This window comes from Podarcis pityusensis, assembly GCF_964106645.2.
Source record: "Podarcis pityusensis genome assembly, chromosome: W".
NCBI lineage: Eukaryota > Metazoa > Chordata > Lepidosauria > Squamata > Lacertidae > Podarcis > Podarcis pityusensis.
The window spans coordinates 22868603-22896398 of NC_138045.1; the positions used below are offsets into that span (position 1 = coordinate 22868603).

At 42.7% G+C, this 27796-nt stretch overlaps 1 pseudogene across 1 annotated transcript; it reads left to right on the top strand.

The window, feature by feature from the left end:
• The first annotated feature begins 23858 nt into the window (after positions 1 to 23858).
• Positions 23859 to 25334, top strand: LOC308467588 (zinc finger and BTB domain-containing protein 34 pseudogene; annotated as a pseudogene). The gene has a single exon. The product of its transcript is annotated as a zinc finger and BTB domain-containing protein 34 pseudogene (transcript).
• Positions 25335 to 27796: the final 2462 nt, after the last annotated feature.

A 27796-nucleotide genomic window follows, 5' to 3' on the forward strand; every position in this document is an offset into this window, starting at 1 on the left:
GATTGGCAAAAAACTCTATCAAGATTTATTTGGCAAGGAAAGAGACAGAGGATTAAATTTCAATTATTAACTGACAGGAAGGAGAGAGGAGGGTTTTCAGTACCAAACTTGAAATTATATTATGAGGCATCCTGCTTATGCTGGATAAAAGAATGGATAATTCTGGAAAACACCAACTTGTTGGATCTTGAAGGGTTCAATAATAAATACGGATGGCACTCCTATCTGTGGCATAACAAGGTGAAAATACATAAAGGTTTTAAAAATCATATTTTTAGGGGTGCCCTATATGATGTATGGGACAAGAACAAAAATTTATTAGAAAGAACTACACCTTGGTGGCTATCCCTGATAGATGTGTTAACAACAACAACAAAAAATATGGAGGGAAAGAGAGTAACCTACGAAGATATATTAGTGAAAACAGAGAATGGGTGGAAAATTAAACCATATGAGGATATAAAAGATGGGCTTACAGGATGGCTACAATATCACCAGGTGAATGGTTTATTAAAGGAGGACAAAAAAATGGGATTTAGTGAGAAAAAGTCCAAATACCAAATAGAAATTTTGGAGGGCAGAACAAAACTCCTGTGTAAAATGTACGATTACCTGCTGGAATGGGACACTAAGGATGAGTTAATAAAAGAAGTAATGATAAAGTGGGCGGTTGACTTTGGCTACAACATTGAATATGATAAATAGGTAAAATTATGGAACGAAGGTATGAAATTTACAGCGTGCTCCACCTTAAGAGAAAATTTAGGAAAAATGATATACCGGTGGTATATCACCCCGGTTAAATTGGCAAAAATGTATAAATTGAGCAATAAAGCCTGATGGAAATGTAAATTAAAAGATGGGGATCTCTACCACATGTGGTGGGAGTGTGAAAGGATGAAAAAGTTTTGGGATTTAATATATAATGAACTGAAGAAACTTTTAAAGTATACATTCCCGAAAAAACTGGAGGCCTTTTTATTAGGGATAATAGGGGAGGAAGTAAAAAAGGAGGATCATAAATTATTCCAATATGCTACAGTAGCAGCTAGGATCCTTGTGGCTCAAAAGTGGAAACTACAGGAGACCCCAACGGTAATGGAATGGCAGGCCAAATTTTTTGAGTATACAGAATTAGCTAAAATGACTTATAAAATTTGAGACCAAAAAGGGACAAAGTTTGAAGAAGAGTGGGGTAAATTTGTTGCATACACAAGAATTAACTGTAGAAGTTTAAAAACTATAGCAGGTTTAACATAAATCCTGTGATGCGTATAGAAGGTGAATAATAATAATAATAATTGTCAGGGCTGCCTCAAGTCTCAGCTCACAAAAGACCAACGCCTTTCTTTTCTTATATACAAAAGTGTTTATTGCAGTTCATTGTTTGCTTCAGATCCGAGGCGTGCAGCCCTACGTCTGCTAGGCTTAGACCGTTGAAGTCCCTTCTGAATCTGTCCCTGCCCTGCACCAGTTTAAGAGGCTTGCGCTGCTCCACCTCTTTCTCTCTTTCCTTTTCCGCAGGGTCTTTCTGCCCGCTGGGGTTTCGCCCCTCCTGGATTCCTCCGACGCGGAATCAGACTGCTCTTGCCCCCTCCTGCGGGCTTTGGGACCTGGCCCCTCCTCCGGGCTCCCTGTACTTTCGCGCGCCTCTACATTTGAACTTGGCGCGCCCCCCCAACCTCTAACTTTCCTTTTGACAGCTACGCTACTCCCTTCACTACTCCCCTCCCCTTCCGGGAGGGTGGCTTGCTCCGACCTCCCTCCTTCGCTGCACTCTGGCGGGGAGGCTGGTCCTGACGCCCAGCTGCCACTTTGGGATCCCCCGCTGGCCCCCTGCTCCTGACAAGTTCCCCCTGGGGCTCCCCTGGCCTTGACCACCGGCGCCCCCTTCTGGGAATCCTCTGATTCGCTGGAAAGACTCATGGAATCTCTAGAGTCATTGTCATCCTCTTCCTCGCTGTCCTGGGATTCATCCCCATCGCTCTCCATCTCCTGCCTACCCTGTGCCTCTGTCCCTGAACCCCTGACAATAATAATAATAATAATAATAATAATAATAATAATAATAATTTATTATTTGTACCCCGCCCATCTGGCTGGGTTTCCCCAGCCACTCTGGGCGGCTTCCATAGAAACCAAAAATACACTAAAATATCACACATTAAAAACTTCCCTGAACAGGGCTGCCTTAAGATGTCTTCTGAATGTCAGGTAGTTATTTATCGCTTTGACATCTGATGGGAGGGCGTTCCACAGGGCGGGCGCCACTGCCTGGTTCCCTGTAGCTTTGCTTCTCGCAATGAGGGAACCGCCAGAAGGCCCTCGGCACCTCAGCGTCCAGGCAGAACGATGGGGGTGGAGACGCTCCTTCAGATATACTGGGCCGAGGCCGTTTAGGGCTTTAAAGGTCAACACCAGCACTTTGAATTGTGCTCGGAAACGTACTGGGAGCCAATGTAGGTCTTTCAAGACCGGTGTTATGTGGTCTCGGTGGCCGCCCCCAGTCACCAGTCTAGCTGCCGCATTCTGTATTAGTTGTAGTTTCCGGGTCACCTTCAAAGGTAGCCCCACGTAGAGCGCATTGCAGTAGTCCAAGTGGGAGATAACTAGAGCATGCACCACTCTGGCGAGACAGTCCGCGGACAGGTAGGGTCTCAGCCTGCGTACCAGGTGGAGTTGGTAGACAGCTGCCCTGGATACAGAATTGACCTACGCCTCCATGGACAGCTGTGAGTCCAAAATGACTCCCAGGCTGCGCACCTGGTCCTTCAGGGGCACAGTTACCCTATTCAGGACCAGGGAGTCCTCCACACCAGCCCGCCCCCTTTTCCCCAAAAACAGTACTTCTGTCTTGTCAGGATTCAACTTCAATCCATTAGCCGCCATCCATCCTCCAACCGCCTCCAGGCACTCACACAGGACCTTCACCGCCTTCACTGGTTCTGATTTGAAAGAGAGGTAGAGCTGGGTATCATCTGCATATTGATGGACACCCAGTCCAAACCCCCTGATGATCTCTCCCAGCGGCTTCATATAGATGTTAAAAAGCATGGGGGAGAGGACGGAACCCTGAGGCACCCCACAAGTGAGGGCCCAGGGGTCTGAACACTCATCCCCCACCACCACTTTCTGAACACGGCCCAGGAGGAAGGAGCGAAACCACTGTATGACAGTGCCCCCAGCTCCCAGCCCCTCTAGACGGTCCAGAAGGATGTTATGGTCAATTGTATCAAAGGCCACTGAGAGATCCAGCAGAACTAGGAAACAACTCTCACCTTTGTCCCTAGCTCGCCGGAGATCACCAACCAGCGCGACCAAGGCAGTTTCAGTCCCATGATGAGGCCTGAATCCCGATTGGAAGGGATCCAAATGGACCGTATCCTCCAGGCATGCCTGGAGTTGTTCAGCAATCACGTGCTCAATCACCTTGCCCAAGAATGGAAGATTTGAGACTGGGCGATAGTTGGCCATACTGGCCGGGTCTAAAGATGTTTTTTAAGAAGCGGTTTAATGACCGCCTCTTTCAGCGGATCTGGGAATGTTCCCTCACAGAGGGAAGCATTCACCACCCCGCAGAGCCCATCGCCCAGCCCTTCCCGGCTTGCTTTTACTAGCCAGGATGGGCAAGGATCAAAGAGACAGGTGGTTGGTTTCACGCGTCCAAGCAGCCTGTCCACATCCTCGGGGGTAACGGATTGAAATTGATTCCATGCAACTTGACCAGACAGAGCTCTAGCACTCTCCCGCCCCAGCCCTGCTCCCACGGTGGTGTCTAGCTCCTTCCAAATATGAGTGATTTTATCTGTAAAAAACTTTGCAAAATCGTTGCAGGAGATCTTGGGGTCTTTACAAGGCCCCGGTGGTAAAGGTGGTTCCGTTAAATTGCGAACCACCTGAAAGAGTCTCCTGCTACTATTTTCTGCAGATGCAATAGAGGCGGTGAAGAAAGTCTTCTTCGCCATCACTATCGCCACTTGGTAGGCTCGACGTTGAGCTCTAACCTGTGTCCGGTCAGATTCGGAGTGAATTTTCTGCCACCGACGCTCTAGCCATCTCAGCGATTGTTTCATCGCCCTCAGCTCCGAAGAAAACCACGGGGCTGTCCGGGCTCCATGCAATCGGAGAGGGCGCTTCGGAGCCAGACAGTCGATAGCCCTGGTTAACTCCGCATTCCAGCGGGTCACCAGGGAATCAGCTGAAAGGCCATGAACATGGGATAAAGCATCCCCTACCGCTCTCTGGAAACCATTTGGATCCATTAAGTGGCGGGGGCGGACCATCCGAATTGGTCCCACCTCCCTGCAGAGGGGAAGGGTCGCGGAGAAGTCCAGTTGCACCAGGAAGTGATCTGACCATGGCACTTCTTTTGTTTCACTTTTAGTTAATGTCAGATCACCCACGTCACTAGAGGTGAACACCAGGTCTAAGGCATGTCCATGACTATGAGTTGGGCCAAACTTATTCAGGGACAGCCCCATGGAGGCCATGCTTTCCACGAAGTCCCGAGCAGCCCCTTGTAAGGTTGTGTCGGCATGGATGTTAAAATCTCCTAGGACAACCAAACTAGGTGTCTCCAGGAGAAAATCCGCCACGACCTGAAGCAGCTCGGACAGGGAATCCTTGGTGCAGCGGGGAGGTCCGTACACCAAAAGGAATCCTGTACTGCCCCTATTGCCCAACTTGCAGAACATGCACTCAGAAAACTGGATCTTCCCAGTAGGACACCCGGTGCAAGCTAGTGACTTCCTAAAAATCACTGCAACCCCCCCTCCCTGCCCACATGACCTGGGTTGCTGTGCGTAAGAGAAACCTGGTGGGCAAGCAGTGGCAAGCACAGGCCCATCTGCTTCCTCCAACCAGGTCTCTGTCACACATGCCAGGTCAAATCCTCCATCCACAATCAGGTCGTGGATGGCAGTGGTTTTATTCATCATTGACCTGGCATTACACAGCAACAGCTTCAGGTCATGTGGGTTTCCCCTGTTGATTCCAGTATCCATCCGGTCAAGGCCAGACCCGGAGGCAGGGATAGTCTTCAAACAACGACTAAACCTGCCTCCTCGGTAATGACATGGTCTGGTCTTAGCGTAACTCCGCCTCCTGCCCATGATCACCGAGATCAGATGTCCCAGTGCTTCCCCCCCTGTGGAACTTGTCCCAGCCATCGTCCCAGAATCTACAAGAGAAGATATATATTAAGAAAACCGAAGCAGGGAAGGAAGGAAGTCTGGGCGTGAATATACACAGTGTAAATAAGATAACCTAAAATGATGACTGTAAAAGACTGTTTTATTTCTGTTTGTGAAAAACTTAATAAAAAGCATTTAAAAAAAAGAAAAAGAAAAATCATTTTCATGAAATTTTCTTTAATTAGGTAACACACCATAAATTTTAGATTTCTGTCCCACAACTCTTCCCATTTTTTTAATTCTATAGGGTAACCCAGATCTTGCTCCCACTTTATCATAACTTCTTTTACTTCTTCGTCTTTTAAGTTCCAATCTAGTAGTAACCTATACATTTTTGATAGCATCTTCCTATTATTTTGTATTAATTCTTTCTCTAACTCTGAAATTTTAATCTCAAATCTGATCTTTTTTTGTCCTTCTCAAAGATTGCATTTAACTGATGGTACTGTAGCCAGGTTATACCTGTCTCTTTAAGTTCCTAATTTTTTAAAAAAATTAATTGTTTATTTTGTTCCTCTAATAGATCCTTATATGTTGGCCAGTTGTTTGCCATGTTTTTCTTTTTGACGACGATTGCCTCCACTGGTGAGAGCCACCATGGGGTTTTATGCTCCAACAATGTTTTGTATCGTTCCCACACTGTGTGTAGTGCTTTCCTGATTATATGGTTGAGAAATCCTCTGTGGTTTTTCACTTTGTTGTGTCCCAGGTAGCCGTGCCATCCAAATACATTGTCCCACCCCTTGATGTCAAGCATATTCATATTTTTTAACATCATCCACTCTTTAAACCAAAAGAAGTACATTGCTTCGTGGTACAATTTAAGGTCTGGACCTGCGAATCCACCTCTGTCTCTAATTTCCGTTAATCATTTGAATTTTATTCTAGGTTTTTTACCTTGCCAAATAAATTTTGCCAGATCTTTTTGCCAGTCTTTGAAACATTTTCCTCTGCTATTTATTGATAGTGTTTGGAATAGAAACAATTTCTTTAGTAGCATTTTAATTATGGACATCCTGCCCCAAAGTGACAGATTCAACCTTCCCCAAATTTCCAATTTTTAAAAAATTTCTTTCCATATTTTTACATAGTTGTCATTATAGAGATTTATATTTTTTGTCGTGACCCAGATACCTAAGTATTTCACTTTGTTTGTTATCTTTACTCCTGTTTTAATTTCCAATTCTCTTTTTTCTTCCTCATTCATGTTTTTCACTAATAGTTTTGTTTTGTCTTTGTTTAATTAAAAGCCTGTGACTTTCCTGAATTTGTTTATTTTTGTCAGTGTTTCTAATATGCATTCCATAGGATTCTCTGTGGTTATAGCGAGGTCATCCACAAAGGCCTTGAGTTTGTAATATCTGTTGCTCAAATTAATACCTTTTATTTTTGGTTCATTCCTTATTGCTGTTAGTAATGTTTCTAGGATCATAATGAGTAGAAGTGGCGACAGTTGACAGCCTTGTCTAGTGCTTTTTTCAATATTGACCGTTTCCATTAGTTCATTGTTTATGATTAATTTGGTTTTCTGGTCATTACAAATTGCATTAATTCCACAATTTATTTTACTTCCTAATTTCATTGCCTCAATGTTTTTCAGCAAGAAATCCTATGATACGTTATCAAAAGCCTTCTCGGCGTCCACTAACATACATTATTGCTGCTCTCTTATCTGGTTTCATTTCCAAATATTCTATTAGAGCAATCATTCTTGTATTGTTAAATATTTGTCTTCCTGGTAGGAAGCCAGCCTGGTCATCATTAATTATTCTATTCAATATTTTTTTGTTAATCTGTTTGCAAGTATTCCTGCAAATATTTTGTAGTCCGAATTTAGTACAGTGGTACCTTGGGTTACAGATGCTTCAGGTTACAGATGCTTCAGGTTACAGACTCCACTAACCCAGAAATAGTACCTCGGGTTAAGAACTTTGCTTCAGGATGAGAACAGAAATCGCATGGCGGCGGCACAGCAGCAGCGGGAGGCCCCATTAGCTAAAGTGGTATCTCAAGTTAAGAACAGTTTCAGGTTAAGAACAGACCTCCAGAACGAATTAAGTTCTTAACCTGAGGTACCACTGCAATGAGATTGCTGTATTCTGTTTTTATTATTCAGTTGGGAGCTGCCCAGAGTGGCTGGGGAAACCCAGCCAGATGGGCGGGCTATAAATAAATTATTATTATTATTATTGGTCTATAATTTTTAGTATTCATCAAATCTGCTCCCTGTTTCGGATTCAAGGTTATTAAGGCTTCTTTCCATAATGTCGGAGTTTTTCCATTCTCTAATATATTGTTCATAATCTTTTTAAGGGTTGGTAATATAGCCTCGACTAAATTTTTATAATAACTAATTGAGATTCCATCAGGGCCCAGTGATTTCCCTGTTTGTTTGTTTGTTTTTTATTACTTCTTGTATCTCTTCTATTTCAATGGTCAAATTTAGATAACTGTATTCCCCTTCTGTTATTTTTGGTACTTTATTTTGTTGTATTCTATTTATCTCTTTGTCTTCTGCTTTGTACAGTTTTTTGTAATAGTTTACAAAACTCTGTTTTATTTTATCTGGATCTTCTATATCTTCCCCTTGATCGATTATTTTCCCAATGATTTTATCTTTTTGCCTTTTCTTTATTAACCAGGCTAACATCCTACCAGGTTTGTTGGCTGATTCAAAGCTACTTTGTCTCATCTGTTTAATTTTATTTTCTACTTCTTTACTTAATAAATTTGAGATATATGTTTGTAAAATCTTAATGTTGTATCTAGCCTTTTCTTTTTTGGGGTTCTTTATCACTTCCTTTTCACTCTGTCTAATCTGATCTATTTGTTGAATGTTATTTTCCATTTTTTTGTTCTTTCTTGCCATCTGTTGAACCCCAAAACCCCTCATATACGCTTTACTTGTGTCCCAAATTATATTTATGTCTACTCCTTGTTTCATATTTATTTCAAAAAAAATTTTTTTACATTTCTTTGGCTTTTTTGACTGTCTTTTCATCATTCCATATCTCATCATTCATTCTCCATCTTCCTTTTTTCCTTTTTATTCGACCGTCAGTCAGAAAAAAGTACATTTTATCAATACACAGTTAAAAACATCCAGGAAGATTTTAAAACTTAGCCAACACTAAAATGGGCTAAACAGATAGCCCCATATCAATACAGTCAATTATAGTCTTGCGACGCTTAAAAGCTAAAAAGAGAAATTTGGCCACCAAGGAAGGTATAGCTCTAGTGGCGTTATTCAGCAAGTGTAAAACCTGGTTTTCTCCGGGTAGGAAGCTGAATTGACATAGGAGAGGGTCTATAAAATTTTGTCTAAGCTCTGCATAAGAAGGGCAAGTCAAGAGAATATGTTCAGTGGACTCAACCACACCCATGGCACAATGACAGGTTCTCTGGGCGTATGGTACCCCCCTGTACCTTCCCCACAATATCGCAGAGTCAAGGACATTTAATCTAGCCGCTGTAAGAAGTCTACGGTATTCCACATAATGGATTTCTGCAAGGTAGGGGGCTGGTATGGTCCGATAAATCTGGTCCCCTAGGAACGTCCCTGGTTTTACCTGGGCTATGTCCTCTTGTCTGGCAACGTCACTCAGTCTCCGGGAGATCACAGCTCTAGCTTGATTGTACGTCATAGACTCAAAGTAGAGGTGAGACAATCCGCAGGATTGAACCTCATTAATGACCTCCCTTTCCCACGATGATTGGAAATCGTCCCTCAATATCAAGGGGGCAATACCCACTGGTTTAAAACAAAGCTTGAGCCATAGCCAGAGCTTCGTCTTCAAGGCCACATACCGTAGAGCTTGCCAGCCGACCTCTAATCTCATAACCGCACCCGCTACCGAGGGGGGAATCCTGAGGATGGCTCTAAGGAATCTCGTTTGGATAGAATCCAGTTTCAAAAAATCCCTACGGGAGCCTAAAGAGATGCCCACCAAAAGAAGGGGGAGGACTTTCATTTGAAAGAGTCTCAAAGCTATCTTCACTGATTGAGCCTGATTCTTAGCATATAGAGATCTAATCTGGATGGCTGCTTTAGATGCGTTAGTTGTTATATAGTCTCTATGGATACAGATATTTAAAGCAGTTAACCTGCTCTAGGGGGGTCCCGTTCATCGACCATCGATGGAGTCTCGGTCGGGCAGAGAAGACCATGATCTTGGTCTTAGCATAGTTGGGTTGGAGCTCATGCTGATCACAGTATTCATGTAGAGCTTGCAACATTCTCCTCAGTCCAATAGGGGATCTGGCAAGAAGTGCGGCGTCATCCGCATACAGAAGAACGTTCAGAGATCGGCCTGCTAATTTGGGGGGGTGGAAAGCATCATTAGCCATGTGAGTCACCAGTGAGTTAATGTAAAAATTAAACAATGCTGGGGCCAATAGACAACCCTGTCTTACCCCTCTGGTGGTGGTAACAGGGTTGGAGACTAGGCCTTTATTGTCTAGCCTGATTCTCAGAAAGGTGTTTGTATGGAGGCTGATAATCAGATGAAGGAGACGACGATCAATCTTTGTAGCAGCCAGTTTTGTCCATAGCTGCTTTCTAGAGATTTGATCAAATGCCTGCTTAAGGTCAATAAAAGCCACATGAAGAACCTTTGGGGCTTTGCCGGCATACTTTTCCACCAGGTGATTCAAGGTTAGTATTTGGTCTGTGGTAGATCTTCCAGGGCGAAAACCCGCCTGTTCATCGGCAATGATATTGTCGTCCTCCATCCATTTCGATAGTTTGTTTAGCAGGTACCCCGAGTAAATCTTCCCAATGACATTTAGCAAGCTGATTGGCCTAAAGTTGCTTGGCTCTGTACGTGGTCCTTTCTTATGTATTAATACAATCAACGCAGAGCTCCAGCTTGAGGGGAATTTTGCTGTTTTGTTTATATGCGTGTAAAGTGCTGCTAAAAGTGGGATCCACCAATCTTTATTTGCTTTGATGACATCAATGGATATAAGGTCATCACCGGGGGCCTTGCCTGCTTTAAATCGATCTATGAGAGTTTCAACTTCAGGGCATGTAACTGGGTCCCAATCGGGCAGTGCTTCCAGCTCCACCGTATCTCCGCAGGCATCATGAGCTGCATACAGATCGGCGAAGTATCTTTCCCAAGTGTCCGCTGAGATGTGGGGTTCTATTCTTGCAAGCGGCCTACCCAGGTATCTGGAAATTAACTGCCCAAAAGAGGCTGGATTTCTATTCTCTGCAGCTATCAAGAGGTTGTTCCAATTGTTTCTTTCTGCCTCGAGCTTCTTTTCCTTTAGTAGGGCTTTATAACTTCTCCTGAGGGTGATAAGACGGTTATTTGGCATGGGGTCATTTGATGCTCTGTATGCCAACCATTCATTATACAGATGATTCTTGAAGTTTTTGCATTCCTCATCGAACCATTTTTTGTGGAAAAACTGTTTACCATGCTTTGTGGGGGACCGAGCTAGTGTTGGTTTTAGAAGTTCTACTAAATCGTCATATATTGGTAGAGGCTCATCCGCCTGCATAAGGGAAGCTCTTTTTATTTGGAGCTGATCAGACCAGAGAAGTTCGTTCAGCTGCTGGGCCGAATTGGAGGTCCATTTAAGGGCTCTAGGTCTTATCTCCAGATGGTCATTTGATAGGTGCACAAAGGAGTGCCTATCAAGATTGTCAGCCAAAGTCAAGGAAATTTCTAGAGGGAAGTGGTCACTCTCCAATCTTGAAGCCACCTTAAAGCTGGATATTTTTGGGGTAAGGTCAGGAGAGATCCATACAAAATCAATAGTGGATGCACGTGAACCTGACCAATAGGTGAATTCGGCAGGGTAGTCCGAGCTGATTGCCCCATTTAGCAGAAGGAAATTGAGGGCCAGCAAGGTTTGCCTGCATTTGAAACCTGCGTACGTGGCTATGTTATCTTTGAATTTCCTTGGTAAAAGATCTGTAGTCATAAGAGGTGAAGAAGGGTACTTGCTAAATTTAGAGAATAAGATTTGGTCAGTGTGTGACAGGCGTCCGTTAAAATCTCCCGCCAACAGAAAAGTGGCTTCGGGGTATTTATCAAAAAGCGTTTCCAATGTCACTTGAATTTCCTGCCATCTCAGATCAACCAAATTTCTCTTATAAATTGGACATAAGTAGATATTGATCACTACTATCGTTTCCTCTGCTGTTTGCAACTTTATAATCAACATGAGTGACGACTGGATGTCGATTTTTTCAGCCTGAAGATTTATGGCTAAGGAAACAAAAGTAGCCAAGCCTCCTTGCGGTCTACCATGTGATAACGAATTCTGCGTGGCATTCAGGTAGAAGCCCTTGTATCCTGTTAGATAGAAGTCCTCACAGGCCCATGACTCTTGGAATAGGAGGATGTGGCTGCCATTTATATAAGCAACAAATGATGGATCTGTCAGTTTGGATTTAACACCAGCCACATTCCATGATAGTAGTGTAAGAGGCCGCTTTGTGTTTCCCTCAAGTCATGATTTCTCTTGCGTGGTTAATCCTGGAAAATCCAAATGGGGGTGCACGCAGCGTGAAGGGGCAGTAGGGTGAAAAAAGGTAGTGATTTTTAATTGTTTGCACTTTGGGTTCAAGTTGTCACATGTCACAGGAGCAGCCAGTGGCTGGGGCAAATATACAGATCGCTGTGAGAGAAAATCTTGATACGAGGGGGTGTTACTAACTGACAAGTCTATAGACTCGTCGTTTACCGTATGCTCTGTAGTTGCAGGAGTCGTGCCTTGAGGATCGAGGCTTGTTGATGGGAAAGCACTATGTAAGACAGAAGAAAGACATCCTTTTCGGTTAGCTTCCAGTAGCTTGTTTAGCCTTGCCACTGCCTCAGTGTTTGTCCAAAGGGCTACTGGATCCCCCAGTGTCTCTTGCGTCGTCATGGTATCAGCACAAGGAATGTAGCCATTTTGAGGATTGGAGATCGTTTTCGCTGCAGGGGGGTGGGTCCACATGGGCTTGTGTCTGCCAATCTTTAGAAGCATCTATAGTGGCCGAAGCTGGACCCGTCAAAGCTCTACCCCTTAAGGCAGTCCCTTCTTGCCGGTGGGATGGTCGGCTAGTAAATCATGGGGAGGGGTTCATAGGAAGGGTCCGTTGCTGCGAATTCCGGTCCTCAGTCCTCCTTGTAGGCCGGCTAACCAAATTTGCTGAGTTTGGGATTTTCCCAATAATGCCCCTACAATTGTTAAAGAAGCATCTTTGTGGAAAGATTCCAAACCAGTTGAGACGATTTTGAAGTTTGCTCAAAAGTGCAGGAAGCCTGGAAGAGTCGAACTTGAGCAACAAGCGCTTAAATTTTGGTGTCTCTGGCAGCCATTCTAATGATAGGAGACCACCCTGGGCCAAGTAAGACCTGGTCAACATTCGCAATGAGGTCACAGCAGCTTTACGATTTCTCCAGGCATAATAGGGGAAGCAGGAGTGAGCAATGTTCAAGCATATATTGTTAGGGGTGAGTTGGAGGTTTACTAGCTGCTGCCCCCTACTTAGGCTCTGTGCCTCATAATTATCAGGTCCCTGTTGATTTAATGGTGGGTTCAAAATCGAGACAGGGGTTTTGGTGAAGGCATTTAGTTTTCTCTCTAACATATTGATGGAGGCTGATGGCACCTTTATTTCGTCAGCCAAGTGAAGGCAATATTTCTGCAAAGTCCTCAGCTCCGCTGATTGTACTATATCACACAAAGATTTACGATGAGGGTCGGGGTAAGGAGAGAGGCCATCTGGGCTGGAGGTCATATCCAACAGCGATTTGTCTCCTGGCAAGGGAGTATTTGAAGTCGTTGCGGGATCATGTGGGCAGTCTATCTGCTTGGAGGTGTTTAAAGGGTTGTTTGGAGTCATTGCAGGATCATGTAGGCAATCTAACTGCTTGGAAGTAACAGGTGAAGGAGGCACAAGATTGCAGAAAAACTCCTCCAATGATGAGATAGAAGGCTCTAAGATCTTAGGTGGTGAATCCAGCCCAGTAGGCTTTGAAACCTTCGACCTAGGTTCTGAGGCATTAAAGGAACAGTCTTCCACAGAAGAGGTACGGCCACTTTTTAGATTCGTCATGCTAAACCCCTTGAGCGGCTCGGTTATCTAAGAGTCCTTCAAAGGCCAAGCAAGAGCTGGTGGAAGGCCAGGGAAGCGCGACCGGTGGCTGCCCAAGTTACAGCTAATCAAGTTGTTAGTGAAGCTCATTAAGGAGATTTATGTCGCTGGCTTTGCAACCTTCCACAGGGTAAGCTCCTGGCGTTATCATCAAAACGTTATCGCGCCAACTTCCAGAGAAAAATAGGAGCGGAGTAACTTACAGCATGAACTGGAAAGGGGAGCTCCGGCAAGCGCGTCTTACTCGGCCTTGACGATACAGCGGGTTCGTGCCTCCCTTCAATGGATGAGAGCTGTGCGTTAGTTGCAAAGACTGCAGTCTATCTTCTTTAGCGTTCCTTGTCACGCTAAATCGAGTTGAGCCATAAAACAGTAGATAATAAAACAGTAAAACAATAAACCATTAGGCTAAAAGCAAAGGAAACAAAAAGACAACTAAAAATATAAACATAGGGTCAGAGGATGGCTAAAACCTAATTAAAAGCTTAATTGAAGACGGGAGGTTCTGGCTAGTCTGCTACCTCCGTCGCCATTTTGGCTCCACCCTCCAGGTGTTCACCCATCTTCCTTTTTTTGTATTATATGTATTGTTACTGGGTTATGGTCTGATATTATTTTGCTTAAAATTTCTGCTTTTTAAAATTTTAGTATTAATTTTTTCAATATCCGAATCCCGTCAATTCTACCTCCAGATTTTTTGGCTTCTGAAAAGTGGGTAATATTCTTTACATTTGGGTGTTTGACTCTCTGTGCATCATACAAATTAAAGTTTTCTACCATTTGGAAAAAGGAGAGTGGTAATCTACCTTTATTCGATATATTATCTCTGGTGGTTCTCTCCATTTCGATTGATGTTACCCCATTCAGGTCTCCCATAAGTAGTAAATTGTCATTGCTATAGTCCCACATTTTTTCCTCTAGTTTTTTATAGGTACATATATCCCTATAATAATTTTTTTCTTTTTGTGCATTATTTCCACCCCTATTATTTGTCCTTCATCATCTAAACAGCATTTTGGGATCCAGATTTGGTTTAACATATATTACCAATTCTCTTTTTCTTCCTTCCCGAGGCTATAAATTCTATACCTAGCCTTGTTATTTTTCCAGGACCCTTTTGTGTTTTCTGGCTACATGTATTTGATAAGCTGACTGGGTCCGGTACACTTCCACTGCCCCAGAATTCCCAGTCAGTAGCAGAACGGCATCGCGTGCTTGATGTGTGAGTAAGAGAGAGATAGTCCAGACGCTGTTTCTAATCTAAACAGCTTTATTTACATCATGTTGGGTGTAGTGAAGGGTTAACCTTCTGTGTCTCGAGGCTGAGAGGAGGCGCTTACAAGGGAAGTAAGCCAGGACGTGACAAAAGCAGCTTGGAATGCTGTGAGCTGAGTGAAAAGTGAAAGCAGCTTTGTTACGCAGCTGCAACTGAGAGAGAAGGATGCAAACAGGGAGCAAAATGCAGCTACAATCAGATGGTGTTTCTGGATTGTAAATATGCTACTTTTGAGCAAATAAAGTGCTACTAGGAAAGAAGAAACGTGTGGGACTGTTTTACTGCCCTTTCTACACGAACTGCTGTGCAGTTCTGCTAATTGCTTTACAACCTGCAGAGGAGTGCAGGGGAGCGTGCCGGACACCAAGAGTAAAGCAATAAATCTTACCTAACATGGTTATGGGTCAACGTGAAGCGTGTGAGGAAGGGCTTTGAAGCTTTATCTGCTGGTCGTCAGCTTGATCGACTGCCGGAGACTTCAAAGAGGCAGATCGGAGGAGGCTGACGGAGTGAGAGCCATGACGTCCGGAGGTCCCAGTTTGGCTGAGTGAGTACCTTTGGGAAAAGCCAACAGAAGGGGGCAATGGCTCAGCCCTGTGAACATGGCTTTGAGTTTAAATTGCCATGTCAGAAACTGACTAGCCAAAATTGGCTGCAGTGGAGCTTTCAAGTGGAGCTTTTGCTGGTGGGGGAGCAGCTGTGGAATGTAATTCACCCCACACAGAATGCAGCTGGGAAAGCAGAGGCTGATAGGGCTGCAGAGCAAAGTGAAGTGGAGAAGCGTGTGCTTGCTTTTTTGGCAGAAAGTGTGGATGCTCATCTGGTGCCTGTTGTCCTGGGTGCAAGAAGGCCAGAGGCCGCTTGGCTAGCACTCCAAGAAGCTTGTGGAGCTGGAGTGGGAAGCAAGGGCCGAGAAGTGGCTGCATCCGAAAGGGAGAGGCAAGATGGCGCTGGCCACATTCTTGAGTGCCGATACACAGCTGGGCGGAGCTGTGAGCCCCCACAGGGGGGCGAAGGGACTGTTGCTGTTGCTGTTGTTGTTGCTAGCAATGCTGCTTGTGCTTTTGCTGAGCCTGGGAGCTGTGTGGATGCTGCAACGTGTCTGTGTGAGAAACCTGAAGTGGGGCCAAGTGTTGGGAGCCCTTTACCCTTCAGAGGGGGTGCAGAAAAACGTCCCCAAGACCCCATGGGCAGTGGGGGGGCAGTGAGCAGTGAAAGCTCAGAGACGCCTCTTTCTCCAAAAGCTGCCAAGAGTTGTTTACGTCGTGAGTCGGAGCCTGGGAAGCTGAAAAGAGCTAAAGGCTTCAAGGTCAGCCACCTGCAGCAAGTAGAGATAAGAGCTTCAGAGTTGTGTGGGAACGCCGAGACAAGTCCAGTCTCCATGGCAACTGAGAGAGTTGCATCTACGGAAGCTGTCAAGGTCGTGGACAAGTCTTCCTGCCGGGGGGAGTCTGTTGCCGTGACAACCAGAGAGGACATCTGCAGAAGCCCCAAGGAGGGGGGTAGTGAGGAGATTGTTGCCCTGGCGACCCAGGAATGTAAACAACAAGACTTTCTCACTGTAATAATAGACAGTGGTGCCTCAAATTCGTTGGTGCCATCTGCTGATCTTTTGAGGAATTGCAGGACAGTAAAAACTGAGAAGTATGTTACGTTTGCAGGTGGAAGCAGAAAAAAGCTGACAGAAGCAGGACTGTTCTTCTGTCCTTTCCTTAAGCATGAAGTCAAAGCCTATGCAGTGCCCGGTTTAACTAGCTGTTTGTCAAGTGTGCATGATCTATTGATCGATAATTTTCAAATTTCTTTTGCAGGTGACAAATGTGAATTTTCCAAGGATGGGAAACACGTGTACACAGTGCAGTCTAAAGATAATTTGTTTGCTGTAAATGTGCCTTTTTCCACAGGGGAAGATGACACCGAAGATGCGAAGGGCCAATGTGTGAATGTAGCACCCCACAATGGTTGTTTACATATTTGGCACAGACGCTTGGCTCATTTAAATTGGAGATTTCTCCAGAAAGCACCAGAACTGACACAAGGGTGCAAATTTAATGTTTGTGACAAATTTCTAGATTGCAATGCATGTAAACAGGCGAAAGTTGTGACATGCTCATATCCAAAGTCAGAGAGGCAGACCACGCAACCCTTTGAATTAATTCATGCAGATTTGTGTGGACCCATGTCTGTTGAGTCACTGGGAGGTTCGAAGTATTCTCTGCTTTTGATTGATGATTTTTCAAGGTCTGCTTGGACCTTCTCTCTGAAAACGAAAGGGGAGACGGCTAAAATGATCAGGGATTGGATCACCGCAGTGGAGGTAACCTTTTCCACCAAAGTTCGTGGTTTTCAAAGTGACAGAGGTGCTGAATTCACTGGTTCTGCTTTACAGGATTTCTTTAGGGAGAAGGGGATTAGCCACAGACTGACCGCTCCTTACTCTCCGCAACAGAATGGGGTCGCAGAGAGAAAGAACAGGACGGTACAGGAAGCTGTGTCTGCGATCCTGTGGGACGCAGGGCTACCCCAGAAGTTTTGGTCAGAGGCTTGGCGATATGTGGTCCATACCGAGAACAGAGTGTACAACTCTAGTGTAGGAAATACACCGTATTTCTTACTTCATGGAAAGAAGCCTAACGTACACTACCTTCGTGTGTTTGGTTGTGAGGCTTGGGTGCTTATTCCAAAGGCTCTACGCAAGAAAGGTGAGCCAAGATCTAAAAGAATGATCTTTGTAGGGTATGAGCCTGGCTCAAAGGCCTATCGGTTTGCGTACCCAAGTGGAGACCAGTCTAGGTTGGTTATCAGCAATAGCGCTGAGTTCTGTGAGCAAGCTGGTTGGAAACGTCTGCACGCTAATCCAGACGTGCTTCCACAGCAGTTCTATGACTCAGACGAGGAGGAGGAGGAACTTGGAGCTGGGGACCACGGTCCAGAGGGACAGAGTCCAAGGCAGGGACAGCTCAGGATCCCTCAGAGGGGGGAACCTAGAACACCTCCTCAGGCAAGTGTCAAGTTTGAGCCAAAGAGTGAGCCTTCTTCACCTGCTAGACCAGCTGTAAGGCCCAAGAGGCGCAGCAGGTCAGAGGGGGAAGACACTGAAGTTGAGGATGATTTAGCTGGACCCAATGAAGCGGCAGGGTCACCAGGAGTCACACTGAGGAGATCAGCGAGGACAAGGAGGCCTCCTGATCGGTACGACGCTTCAGGCGTCTGGGTCGGTTCTGCAAGATGTGAACCTGAATCCTTCGAGGATATTCAGAGTTTACCTGAGGAAGAAGCAGGCAAGTGGCACAGGGCAATGGACAAAGAGATGAAGTCCATGAAAGATCTAGGTGTGTTCTCACTCACAGAGTTGCCACCGGGGAAGCAGGCTGTGAGTTCCAGATGGGTTTACCGCTTGAAACCCACTGACGCTGGAGAGCCGCAGTATAAAGCCAGGTTAGTTGCTCGAGGGTTTACTCAGAGGAAGGGAATACACTTCACGGAGGTGTATTCGCCAACGTCACGAGCGGAGACTCTGAGAACGCTTTTAGCTTGTGCAGCACAGAGAGGCTGGAAGGTAAACCACTTTGATGTGGATGTTGCCTACCTTAACTCAGATCTCCAGGAGGAGCTGTACATGATTCCTCCTCCGGGGTTTGAGAACTCAAGGCAGGATGTTGTGTGGAGATTGCACAAATCCATCTATGGATTACGTCAATCTGCTAGAAACTGGAACATGTGCCTGAATGAAGCTTTGGAGAAGCTAGGTTTCAGGAAGAGTCTTGCTGACAGTTGCCTGTTCCTTAGAGGATCAGGAGACTCACAGGAACTGGTGTTGATTTGGGTTGATGACGTGCTTTTCTTCTCAGAAACAGATGAACAGGCGGAGAAGTTTGCCAAAGAGCTAGGTAAACGATTCAAGCTTAAACAGCTTGGTGCTGTCAAAACCTATCTAGGTGTCAATGTTGAGCGTGCACAGGATGGAAGTTTTTTGCTCAGCCAGAGAGGTAAAATTGAGCAACTGCTTCAGAAGTTCAGGATGAGTGATTGTGCAGGAGTGAGAAGTCCTATGGAGACTAGTTTTGTGAAGGACAGCCAGCAAGTAGAACGCGCTGCGTTCGAAAATACTGAAGTGTTTCAGTCAGCTCTAGGGAGCTTGTTGTACTTGTCCCAGTGGAGCAGACCTGATATAGCGTTCGCTGTCAATCTGCTCAGCAGGGAGGCATCAAATCCTAGTGTGCAAGCCTGGAATGGCATCAAGAGAGTTCTGAGGTATTTGCAGGAGACCAAAGACTTTTGTCTTAGGTTGCCAGCACAAGGAGAAGTCAAACTGACTTGCTTTGTGGACTCGGATTGGGCGAATCTTGAGGATCGCAAGTCTGTGTCTGGCCTAGTGGTGAAGTTTGGGAACTCAGTAGTTGGATGGAGGTCCAAGAAGCAAAGTCTTATAGCGCTCTCATCCACTGAGGCTGAGTTCAGTGCTCTTTCAGAGATGTGCAGAGAAGTAGAGTTCTATGCTTGTTTGGTGCAGGAACTCTGCGAAGTGGATTGTCTGCCGATACGTGTTTTCGAGGACAATCAACCATGCCTGCGTTTGGCAGAGTCAGGTCAGTTCAAGGCCAGAACTAAACACCTAGACATTCGCTTTCGGAATGTGTGCCAGAGTGTTCAGGAGGGATTAGTTGCGCTGAAATACTGTCCCTCTGCCAAGAACCTAGCTGATGGGTTCACAAAACCACTCACCTTCCAAAGACATGGGAAGTTTTGTGAAGGTCTGGGTTTGGGACGACCAAGGGTCGATTCTCCCCTCAGGCGCGAGACAAGAGGGGGTGTTGGGTGTAGTGAAGGGTTAACCTTCTGTGTCTCGAGGCTGAGAGGAGGCGCTTACAAGGGAAGTAAGCCAGGACGTGACGAAAGCAGCTTGGAATGCTGTGAGCTGAGTGAAAAGTGAAAGCAGCTTTGTTACGCAGCTGCAACTGAGAGAGAAGGATGCAAACAGGGAGCAAAATGCAGCTACAATCAGATGGTGTTTCTGGATTGTAAATATGCTACTTTTGAGCAAATAAAGTGCTACTAGGAAAGAAGAAACGTGTGGGACTGTTTTACTGCCCTTTCTACACGAACTGCTGTGCAATTCTGCTAATTGCTTTACAACCTGCAGAGGAGTGCAGGGGAGCGTGCCGGACACCAAGAGTAAAGCAATAAATCTTACCTAACACATCAGACAGATAAAACAACAAACGGCAATTCATCAGAAACAGCAGCCATCGCGTGTGTCTCTGCTTCTTCTCCTTTGAGACAAAAAACTCAGCTCCCGGGTGTAGGAAGCTCCTCCACAGATGCAGGACACATAGAGGTTAACCCTATAAACACCAAACCTCACAACATGTGTCTCCTGTAGGCAGATAATGTCCCATTTTTTTCTTTAATAATTGTTCTATTTTGTTTCTTTTGAGTTTGTTATTTAGCCCATTTACATTCCATGAAATACAATTTAATGTCATGTAATTTTTATTATAGATAAATCACTTTACCAATAAAAACAATTTTAATTCAATCTTCCCATCTAATTTTCTTAGACTTACTTTATATTTTCCCCGTTCCTTACTCCGATCCTTCTTCCTCCAGTTCCTGGACCCGTTCCCCTCCCAAGTCTTTCCAGTATTTTCTCCAGAAAATACCTGCTTTACCCACAGTTCTAAAGGTCTTCCTTCTTTCTATGTATGTGAAGTTATCCCCTTGGGGAAATCCCACCTATACGAAATGCCATTTTTTCTAAGTGTTGCAGCAAGTACTTTATAATTGTCTCTTTTTAAGTAAGCAAGTTGGTATTTCTTTCAAGATTTCAATGGTTTTGTCCTTGATACATAATCTTCCAATTCTGCTTTTTTGTAGTATTTTGTCTCAGCAGTCCAGAGTTTATGAAGACCAAGCAATCACCTGGCCGTTTTTTATTTTTGGATTTGTTCGATTTTATTCTAAATATTTTGTTTATGTCTAGAGACAGTTCTTCTTGAACACCTAGCCAGTCTGCTAGTTCTTTGAGTAGTTTTGATACAATATCCTCATCCTGGTTCTCTGTTTTTCCACAAAATCTTAGGGTCATTTCTTTTTGTTGCAATTCAAGTGTAGCAACTGCATCCCATGTATCCTGTATCTTCCTTAGTTCAATAATTTCTTCTTTAATCTTGTCTTGATTTTTCTTTTTTTCTGTTCACTTCAGGTTTTTTTCCCACAGCTTCTTCTGGTTTAATTGTTTTAACTTTTATCTCTTGTATTGTTTTATCTAGTTCTTTATTCTTTGTCATCAACTCATTTACTTGATGTGTTAAGTCTATTAATAAAGTTGCATTATTTTCAATCTTGTTGCCCATTACTTCTACTTTATCGTCAAGGGCTCTTACGTTGTCATCTAATGTTTTTATGTTGTCACACAGATCTTTCTTCATTGTTAAAATTAATTCCCTAATGTCTATGTTGGCATCTCCATCTATCTGCCCTGCTTGTGAACTTGATGTTGCAGCAGAGGTTAGGCTAATTGTTGTCTGTATCTTCTTTGAACCCATTTGGCTTTGGGTTTGCTGTTCTATTTTTATTTCCTTTTACCTTTGATTATTTTCCTTATAATTTATTTGATTTGGATTTCCTTTCAATTTCCTTTCTATTATTTTGGCAGTTTTTCAAATACAGTGGTACCTATGGATGTGAACGGGATACGTTCTGGGGCCCCATTCGCATCCAGAGCAGAACACAACCCGCGCGTGCGCGGGTCGCGATTCGCCGCTTCTGCACAAGACGTCATTTTAGCTTAGCTTAGCTTAGCTTTTAGCTTAGCTTTTAGCTTAGCTTTTAGCTTAGCTTAGCTTAGCTTAGCTTTTAGCTTAGCTTTTAGCTTAGCTTAGCTTTTAGCTTAGCTTTTAGCTTAGCTTTTAGCTTAGCTTAGCTTTTAGCTTAGCTTTTAGCTTAGCTTAGCTTTTAGCTTAGCTTTTAGCTTAGCTTTTAGCTTAGCTTAGCTTAGCTTAGCTTAGCTTAGCTTAGCTTAGCTTTTAGCTTAGCTTTTAGCTTAGCTTAGCTTTTAGCTTAGCTTTTAGCTTAGCTTTTAGCTTAGCTTTTAGCTTAGCTTTTAGCTTAGCTTAGCTTAGCTTTTAGCTTAGCTTAGCTTTTAGCTTAGCTTTTAGCTTAGCTTTTAGCTTAGCTTAGCTTAGCTTAGCTTAGCTTTTAGCTTAGCTTAGCTTTTAGCTTAGCTTAGCTTAGCTTAGCTTAGCTTAGCTTAGCTTTTAGCTTATCTTAGCTTAGCTTAGCTTAGCTTTTAGCTTAGTTTATCTTAGCTTTTAGTTTAGCTTAGCTTAGCTTAGCTTAGCTTAGTTTAGCTTAGCTTAGCTTAGCTTTTAGCTTAGCTTAGCTTAGCTTAGCTTAGCTTAGCTTAGCTTAGCTTTTAGCTTAGCTTAGCTTAGCTTAGCTTAGCTTAGCTTAAGGCTTAGCTTAGCTTAGCTTAGCTTAGCTTAGTTTTTAGCTTAGTTTAGCTTAGCTTAGCTTAGCTTAGCTTTTAGCTTTTAGCTTAGCTTAGCTTAGCTTAGTTTAGCTTAGCTTAGCTTAGTTTAGCTTTTAGCTTAGCTTAGCTTAGTTTAGCGCTTAGCTTTTAGCTTAGCTTAGTTTAGCTTAGCTTAGCTTTTAGCTTAGCTTAGCTTAGCTTTTAGCTTAGCTTAGCTTAGCTTAGCTTAGCTTAGTTTAGCTTAGCTTTTAGCTTAGCTTTCCTTAGCTTTTAGCTTAGCTTAGCTTAGCTTAGCTTATCTTAGCTTAGCTTAGCTTAGCTTAGCTTAGCTTTTAGCTTAGTTTAGCTTAGTTTAGCTTAGCTTTTAGCTTAGCTTAGCTTAGCTTAGCTTAGCTTAGCTTAGCTTAGCTTAGTTTAGCTTAGCTTAGCTTAGCTTTTAGCTTAGCTTAGCTTAGCTTTTAGCTTAGCTTAGCTTAGCTTTTAGCTTAGCTTTTAGCTTAGCTTAGCTTTTAGCTTAGCTTAGCTTAGCTTAGTTTAGCTTAGCTTAGCTTTTAGCTTAGCTTAGCTTAGTTTAGCTTAGCTTAGCTTAGCTTTTAGCTTAGCTTTTAGCTTAGCTTTTAGCTTAGCTTAGCTTAGCTTTTAGCTTAGCTTAGCTTTTAGCTTAGCTTAGCTTTTAGCTTAGCTTAGCTTAACTTAACTTAACTTAACTTAACTTAACTCTTAACTTAACTCTTAACTTAACTCTTAACTTAACTTAACTCTTAACTTAACTTAACTCTTAACTTAACTTAACTTAACTTAACTCTTAACTTAACTCTTAACTTAACTTAACTTAACTTAACTTAACTCTTAACTTAACTTAACTCTTAACTTAACTTAACTCTTAACTTAACTTAACTTAACTTAACTCTTAACTTAACTCTTAACTTAACTTAACTCTTAACTTAACTTAACTCTTAACTTAACTTAACTCTTAACTTAACTTAACTCTTAACTTAACTTAACTCTTAACTTAACTTAACTTAACTTAACTTAACTCTTAACTTAACTTAACTCTTAACTTAACTTAACTCTTAACTTAACTTAACTCTTAACTTAACTTAACTTAACTCTTAACTTAACTTAACTCTTAACTTAACTTAACTCTTAACTTAACTTAACTCTTAACTTAACTTAACTCTTAACTTAACTTAACTTAACTTAACTCTTAACTTAACTTAACTCTTAACTCTTAACTTAACTCTTAACTCTTAACTTAACTTAACTTAACTTAACTCTTAACTTAACTTAACTCTTAACTTAACTTAACTCTTAACTTAACTTAACTCTTAACTTAACTTAACTCTTAACTTAACTTAACTTAACTTAACTTAACTTAACTTAACTTAACTTAACTTAACTTAACTTAACTGCTCCCTGCTGTAAGGCCCATTTCTACCTGCCAAATTGGTTTGATTTGTAATAATTGGGGAAATTAATTAATCAACACCTGTTGTATTTGTGCTGTTGTGAGGAAGTCTGTTCAGGTGGTTGAATAATAGTGAGACTGGAAAAGCCAGTGTAAGTTGCAATTTAAGCTGAATTTGGCAAAGCCACTCAAAGCATCTGTTGTGTTGAGCTATTTCAATTGCTTTTATTTGATATTCTCATTGCAAAACGCTGAAAGTCTGTAAATTTTCATAATAAACCTGATTTGCAATGGGGCTGAATAATTTCAATTGCAACTGTAACTGCAGCATTATGCAGAGGAAACCTTTGCTAACAAACTAGCTATTCACAAAGCTGTCCTTTATAGGTAAGTTACACTGTAAACCAGAAGATATGGACAACAGCAGTTTCATCCAGTTTGATGTTCCTGAGTACAGCAGCACTGTACTGAACCAGGTGAATGAGCTCCGCCTGCAGGGAAAGCTTTGTGATATCATTGTGCATATTCAGGGTCAGCCGTTCAGGGCTCACAAAACTGTCCTAGCTGCCAGTTCTCCATATTTCTGTGAACATTCTTTGTTAAGTACCATGAGTGGCCTCTCAATATCAGTTATTAAAAACCCTGATGTCTTTGAACAGTTGATTTTGCTTTGTTACGCTGGAAGGATGTCCTTGCAACTGAAGAATGTTAGCTTTCTAAATGCAGCTAGTTTTCTACAAATGCAGTGTGTCATTGATAAGTGCACACAGATACTCGAAAGCATCCATTCAAATATCAGTGATGGTGAAGCTGACTGTCACTGTTGGTACTGAAGATGCTCTGGAAAACCACAACAGTGTTAAAGAGTTATTTTGCCAGTCTGGTGGAAATCTCTCCTCCCTATTGCTCTCAGGTGCGGCTGTCTGCTTCAGGCAGTGATTTAAGAATGGAAACAACTCACACCAAAGCTCTCCATAACTATCTGCAAGAAGAAGGGCACTCCGACCATGGCAGTAGCGGGAGTGTTTCAGAATATGAGATTCAGATTGAAGGTGGTCATGACCAAGGGGACTTGCTAGTCAGAGACAGCCAGGCTGCCGAGGTGAAAGTTAAAATGGAAAAGTCTGAACGGCCAAGTTGCTCAGATAGTTCTTCGCTTGGTGATGACGGGTACCACACTGAAATGATGGACGGGGAGCAAGTAGTGGCATTTAACGTTGGCTCCTGTGGTTCTGTATTGCAAAGTGCCTACTCATATTCCCATGGCTCATCCCAGTCCGCTAATGTACCCAACACTTTTGGAAGCCTGAGAAACGCAAGCTCTTCAAGATGCATGCTAAGCTGTCTTAGAGGCCAAGGCCGTCAAAAACGGATCTCCACTAGCTACTTGCATAGTGAAGTTTTGGGCCTATCACAAGGAGCCAACAGGGAATCCGCAGCGGATCACCGAGGCTATGAAAAAAGTCCACAGAAAAGGAATTTGAGAGGTCACTGGTGCATGTACAGTGATAGGTTAATCTGTATATACTGTGGGAAGTCTTTCAACCAGAAAGGGAGTCTTGACCAGCACATGAGGTTGCACATGGGAATAACCCCCTTTGTGTGCAAATATTGTGGGAAGAAGTACACGCGCAAGGATGAACTTGAGTACCATATCCGTGGCCACACAGATGACAAACCTTTCCATTGTGAGGTCTGTGGGAAATGTTTCCCTTTCCAGGGAACTCTAAATCAGCACTTGTGAAAGAATCATCCCGGCGTTGCAGAAGCAAGAAGTAGAGTTGAGTCGCCAGAAAGAACTGAAGACTATATGGAACAGAGAGAAAATTGATGCTTCGGCCTCTGAAACACTAGATTACAGCATGGAAGTGCACACAACTGATTAATAATTACTGCATCCCTCAGTGCAACCCAAACAAAGCACATTGATAAATGCATTTCCTTCGTGTTTCTTTAATAAGATTTGCAAGAGCATTGTCATTTCCTTGATTTTTGCATGTCTTCTGGGCCCTGTTCCTATTTTGTTTTGAAGGAGGCAGGGTTAGCTTTACTCCTAAAAATGTTTATGAAGGGCAGAATATTTTGGAAATGTTGTACTTGGCAGGAGGTGAACATAGTGAAATATACTAAACAGTGAAATACACTAAAAACAAGGCAGATATTGCTCAATAATATATTGTTTCCTATTGTGCTTTGTGCAGCCTAATCCTATATAGGTATACTGGGATGCAAGCCCTGTTGAGTTCAATAGGACTTACTCCCAAGTAGTGTGCTAGGATGGCAGCCTTAACCAAACCTTCCATTCCTACGTGAGTCCCATCCATGTGTCATACTCAGTTGTGGGCTTGGGCGGGGGCTTATTTGTTGTTGTTTTTTAATAACTATTTTGATAGCTTTGAATGTTATTTAATATATATTGTTCACTTTTTCTTTTTTGGTTGGGGGAGAATGTAGAAGTATATCAAATGGAAAGGAAAAAAGACCTCTTTACAAGGCTTTCAGCTTTTAATCCCCTCTCCAGGATTTTTCTTCTTCAGGGCTTTTTAATGAAGGTTTGATTCCTCCCTGCCCCCCTGTTCAAATTTTGTGTTCAAAATTGAGCAAAGCTTACTTTGAAATAACTTTGCTCCGTAACATATACATAACCCAAATGCTATAATCATATTAACTTTACAATGGGGATTGTTGGGGGGGGGGGGTTGTCTAGAATATAAACTCAAAAACCTGTGGTGCTGACCCTTTTTAAATAAAGAAGTGTGGTATTATAGTAGTCAACCCAAAAGTAGCCTTGTGGTTTTAAATGTTTTCTCCTCAGAATCTACCTTCATTTCATACTGTTTAAAGCATACAAGGTAAATTAATCTTATGTTAATCACTCTGGTTATATACCGGTAGTTGGTTTAAAGTTGGTTTAGCAGGCTGTTGTAATCAAATCTGCAATATTTCTGAACAGTGTTCTAGTGAGACAGAGAGCTGTGTTCAAGTGCACCATAATTTCTGACTGAACATTTTCAAGTGAAATTAAAGTACTTGCATTTTTACTTTTTGTGATGATGCCATGCAGGATTTATGAGCAATATGTCCTATTGTATTAGAGTGGTTATTTGGGCTTCACAATTTTAATGGCTGCTCAGTATTTTATTTTTCATAAAGAGTCAATAACAAAGACATTTACAAAACTTTTTAAAATCTTGTTTTCTCTCCTTCAGACATCTGATAAACTAAATTGGTGTTAACTTTTTTCTCTTACGTCTGTGATAGACATAAAAAATGTGAAACCTTACTATAATAAAATCACACATTTTTCCACTTAAACTTTTTCTGCCTGAAAACGGACCTCAAAAAGTGTGAGCAAACAATTACTGTATGAAAACTCTTACCATATTATACAAATACATTTATAAGTAAATACATATTCTGGGTGAGCGGAGCAGTACAGAAGTTTGGCATTAAAATGATTCTGAAACAAGCCTGGGCAGAGAGGCACAGGGAGATGCTTGCTTGGCTGGTGGCCATCAAAAAGGATCTTTCTGCAGATATACAGAGTTCTTGGAACCCGTTTTCTCTTTGCAAAAGTTTAAAACGCAACTTCACTCATAGCATTCTGTTCCCACTTACACAAATTAAATGTGTGTAGTTTTGGGCTTTAAAAAAACAAAAACAAAACTGAGTGAAATAGTGAGTGCTACATAAGAATATATTTACACCTCTCCCAGATCCAGATATTGGGGATGCATGAATGTTTTGCTGTCTTCAAGGATAGCGAACAAGAATTGTGTCATTTAATGAGTTGACTTTTGAATCTGAGCCTCTGTTCTGAATTGCTGTATAAAATGTGTGGGTTTTCTTTACGGGAATTCATAATCCTCCACCAAAATTCTCATTCTGTGGATGCTACTTCTATTTTTTCACATATATTCTGTGGTTTTTAAACACTGAAAAAACAGCTTTTCATTGCCATTTATCAAAGCTAGTAATAAGGATAAAAGTTACTACAAGTCACAGTAAATCAGGTATGTTCTGTAGATGTGGTTTTAGTTAGACTGAGTAATCATCTTTTTCCTTCTATAGCTGCCTAAGAGATTCCTTCCCACTCCTCCCCAGAGCAACACTAACTTTTTTTTAGTTTTTGCTTTCTACTATTAGAAACAATGTCTGGAGTCTCAAAAGGGCTAATTTCCGTGTTCCACATGTACACTGGGGGCTTTCCTGTTTTCTGCCTTCCTACTACAGCCTCCACCCCCCTTCCAATTCTGAGGATCAGAAGACTCTCTAGAGCAGCCTTTCTCAACCTTGCGTCCCCAGATGTTGTTGAACTACAACACCCATGATCCCTAGCTAGCACGAC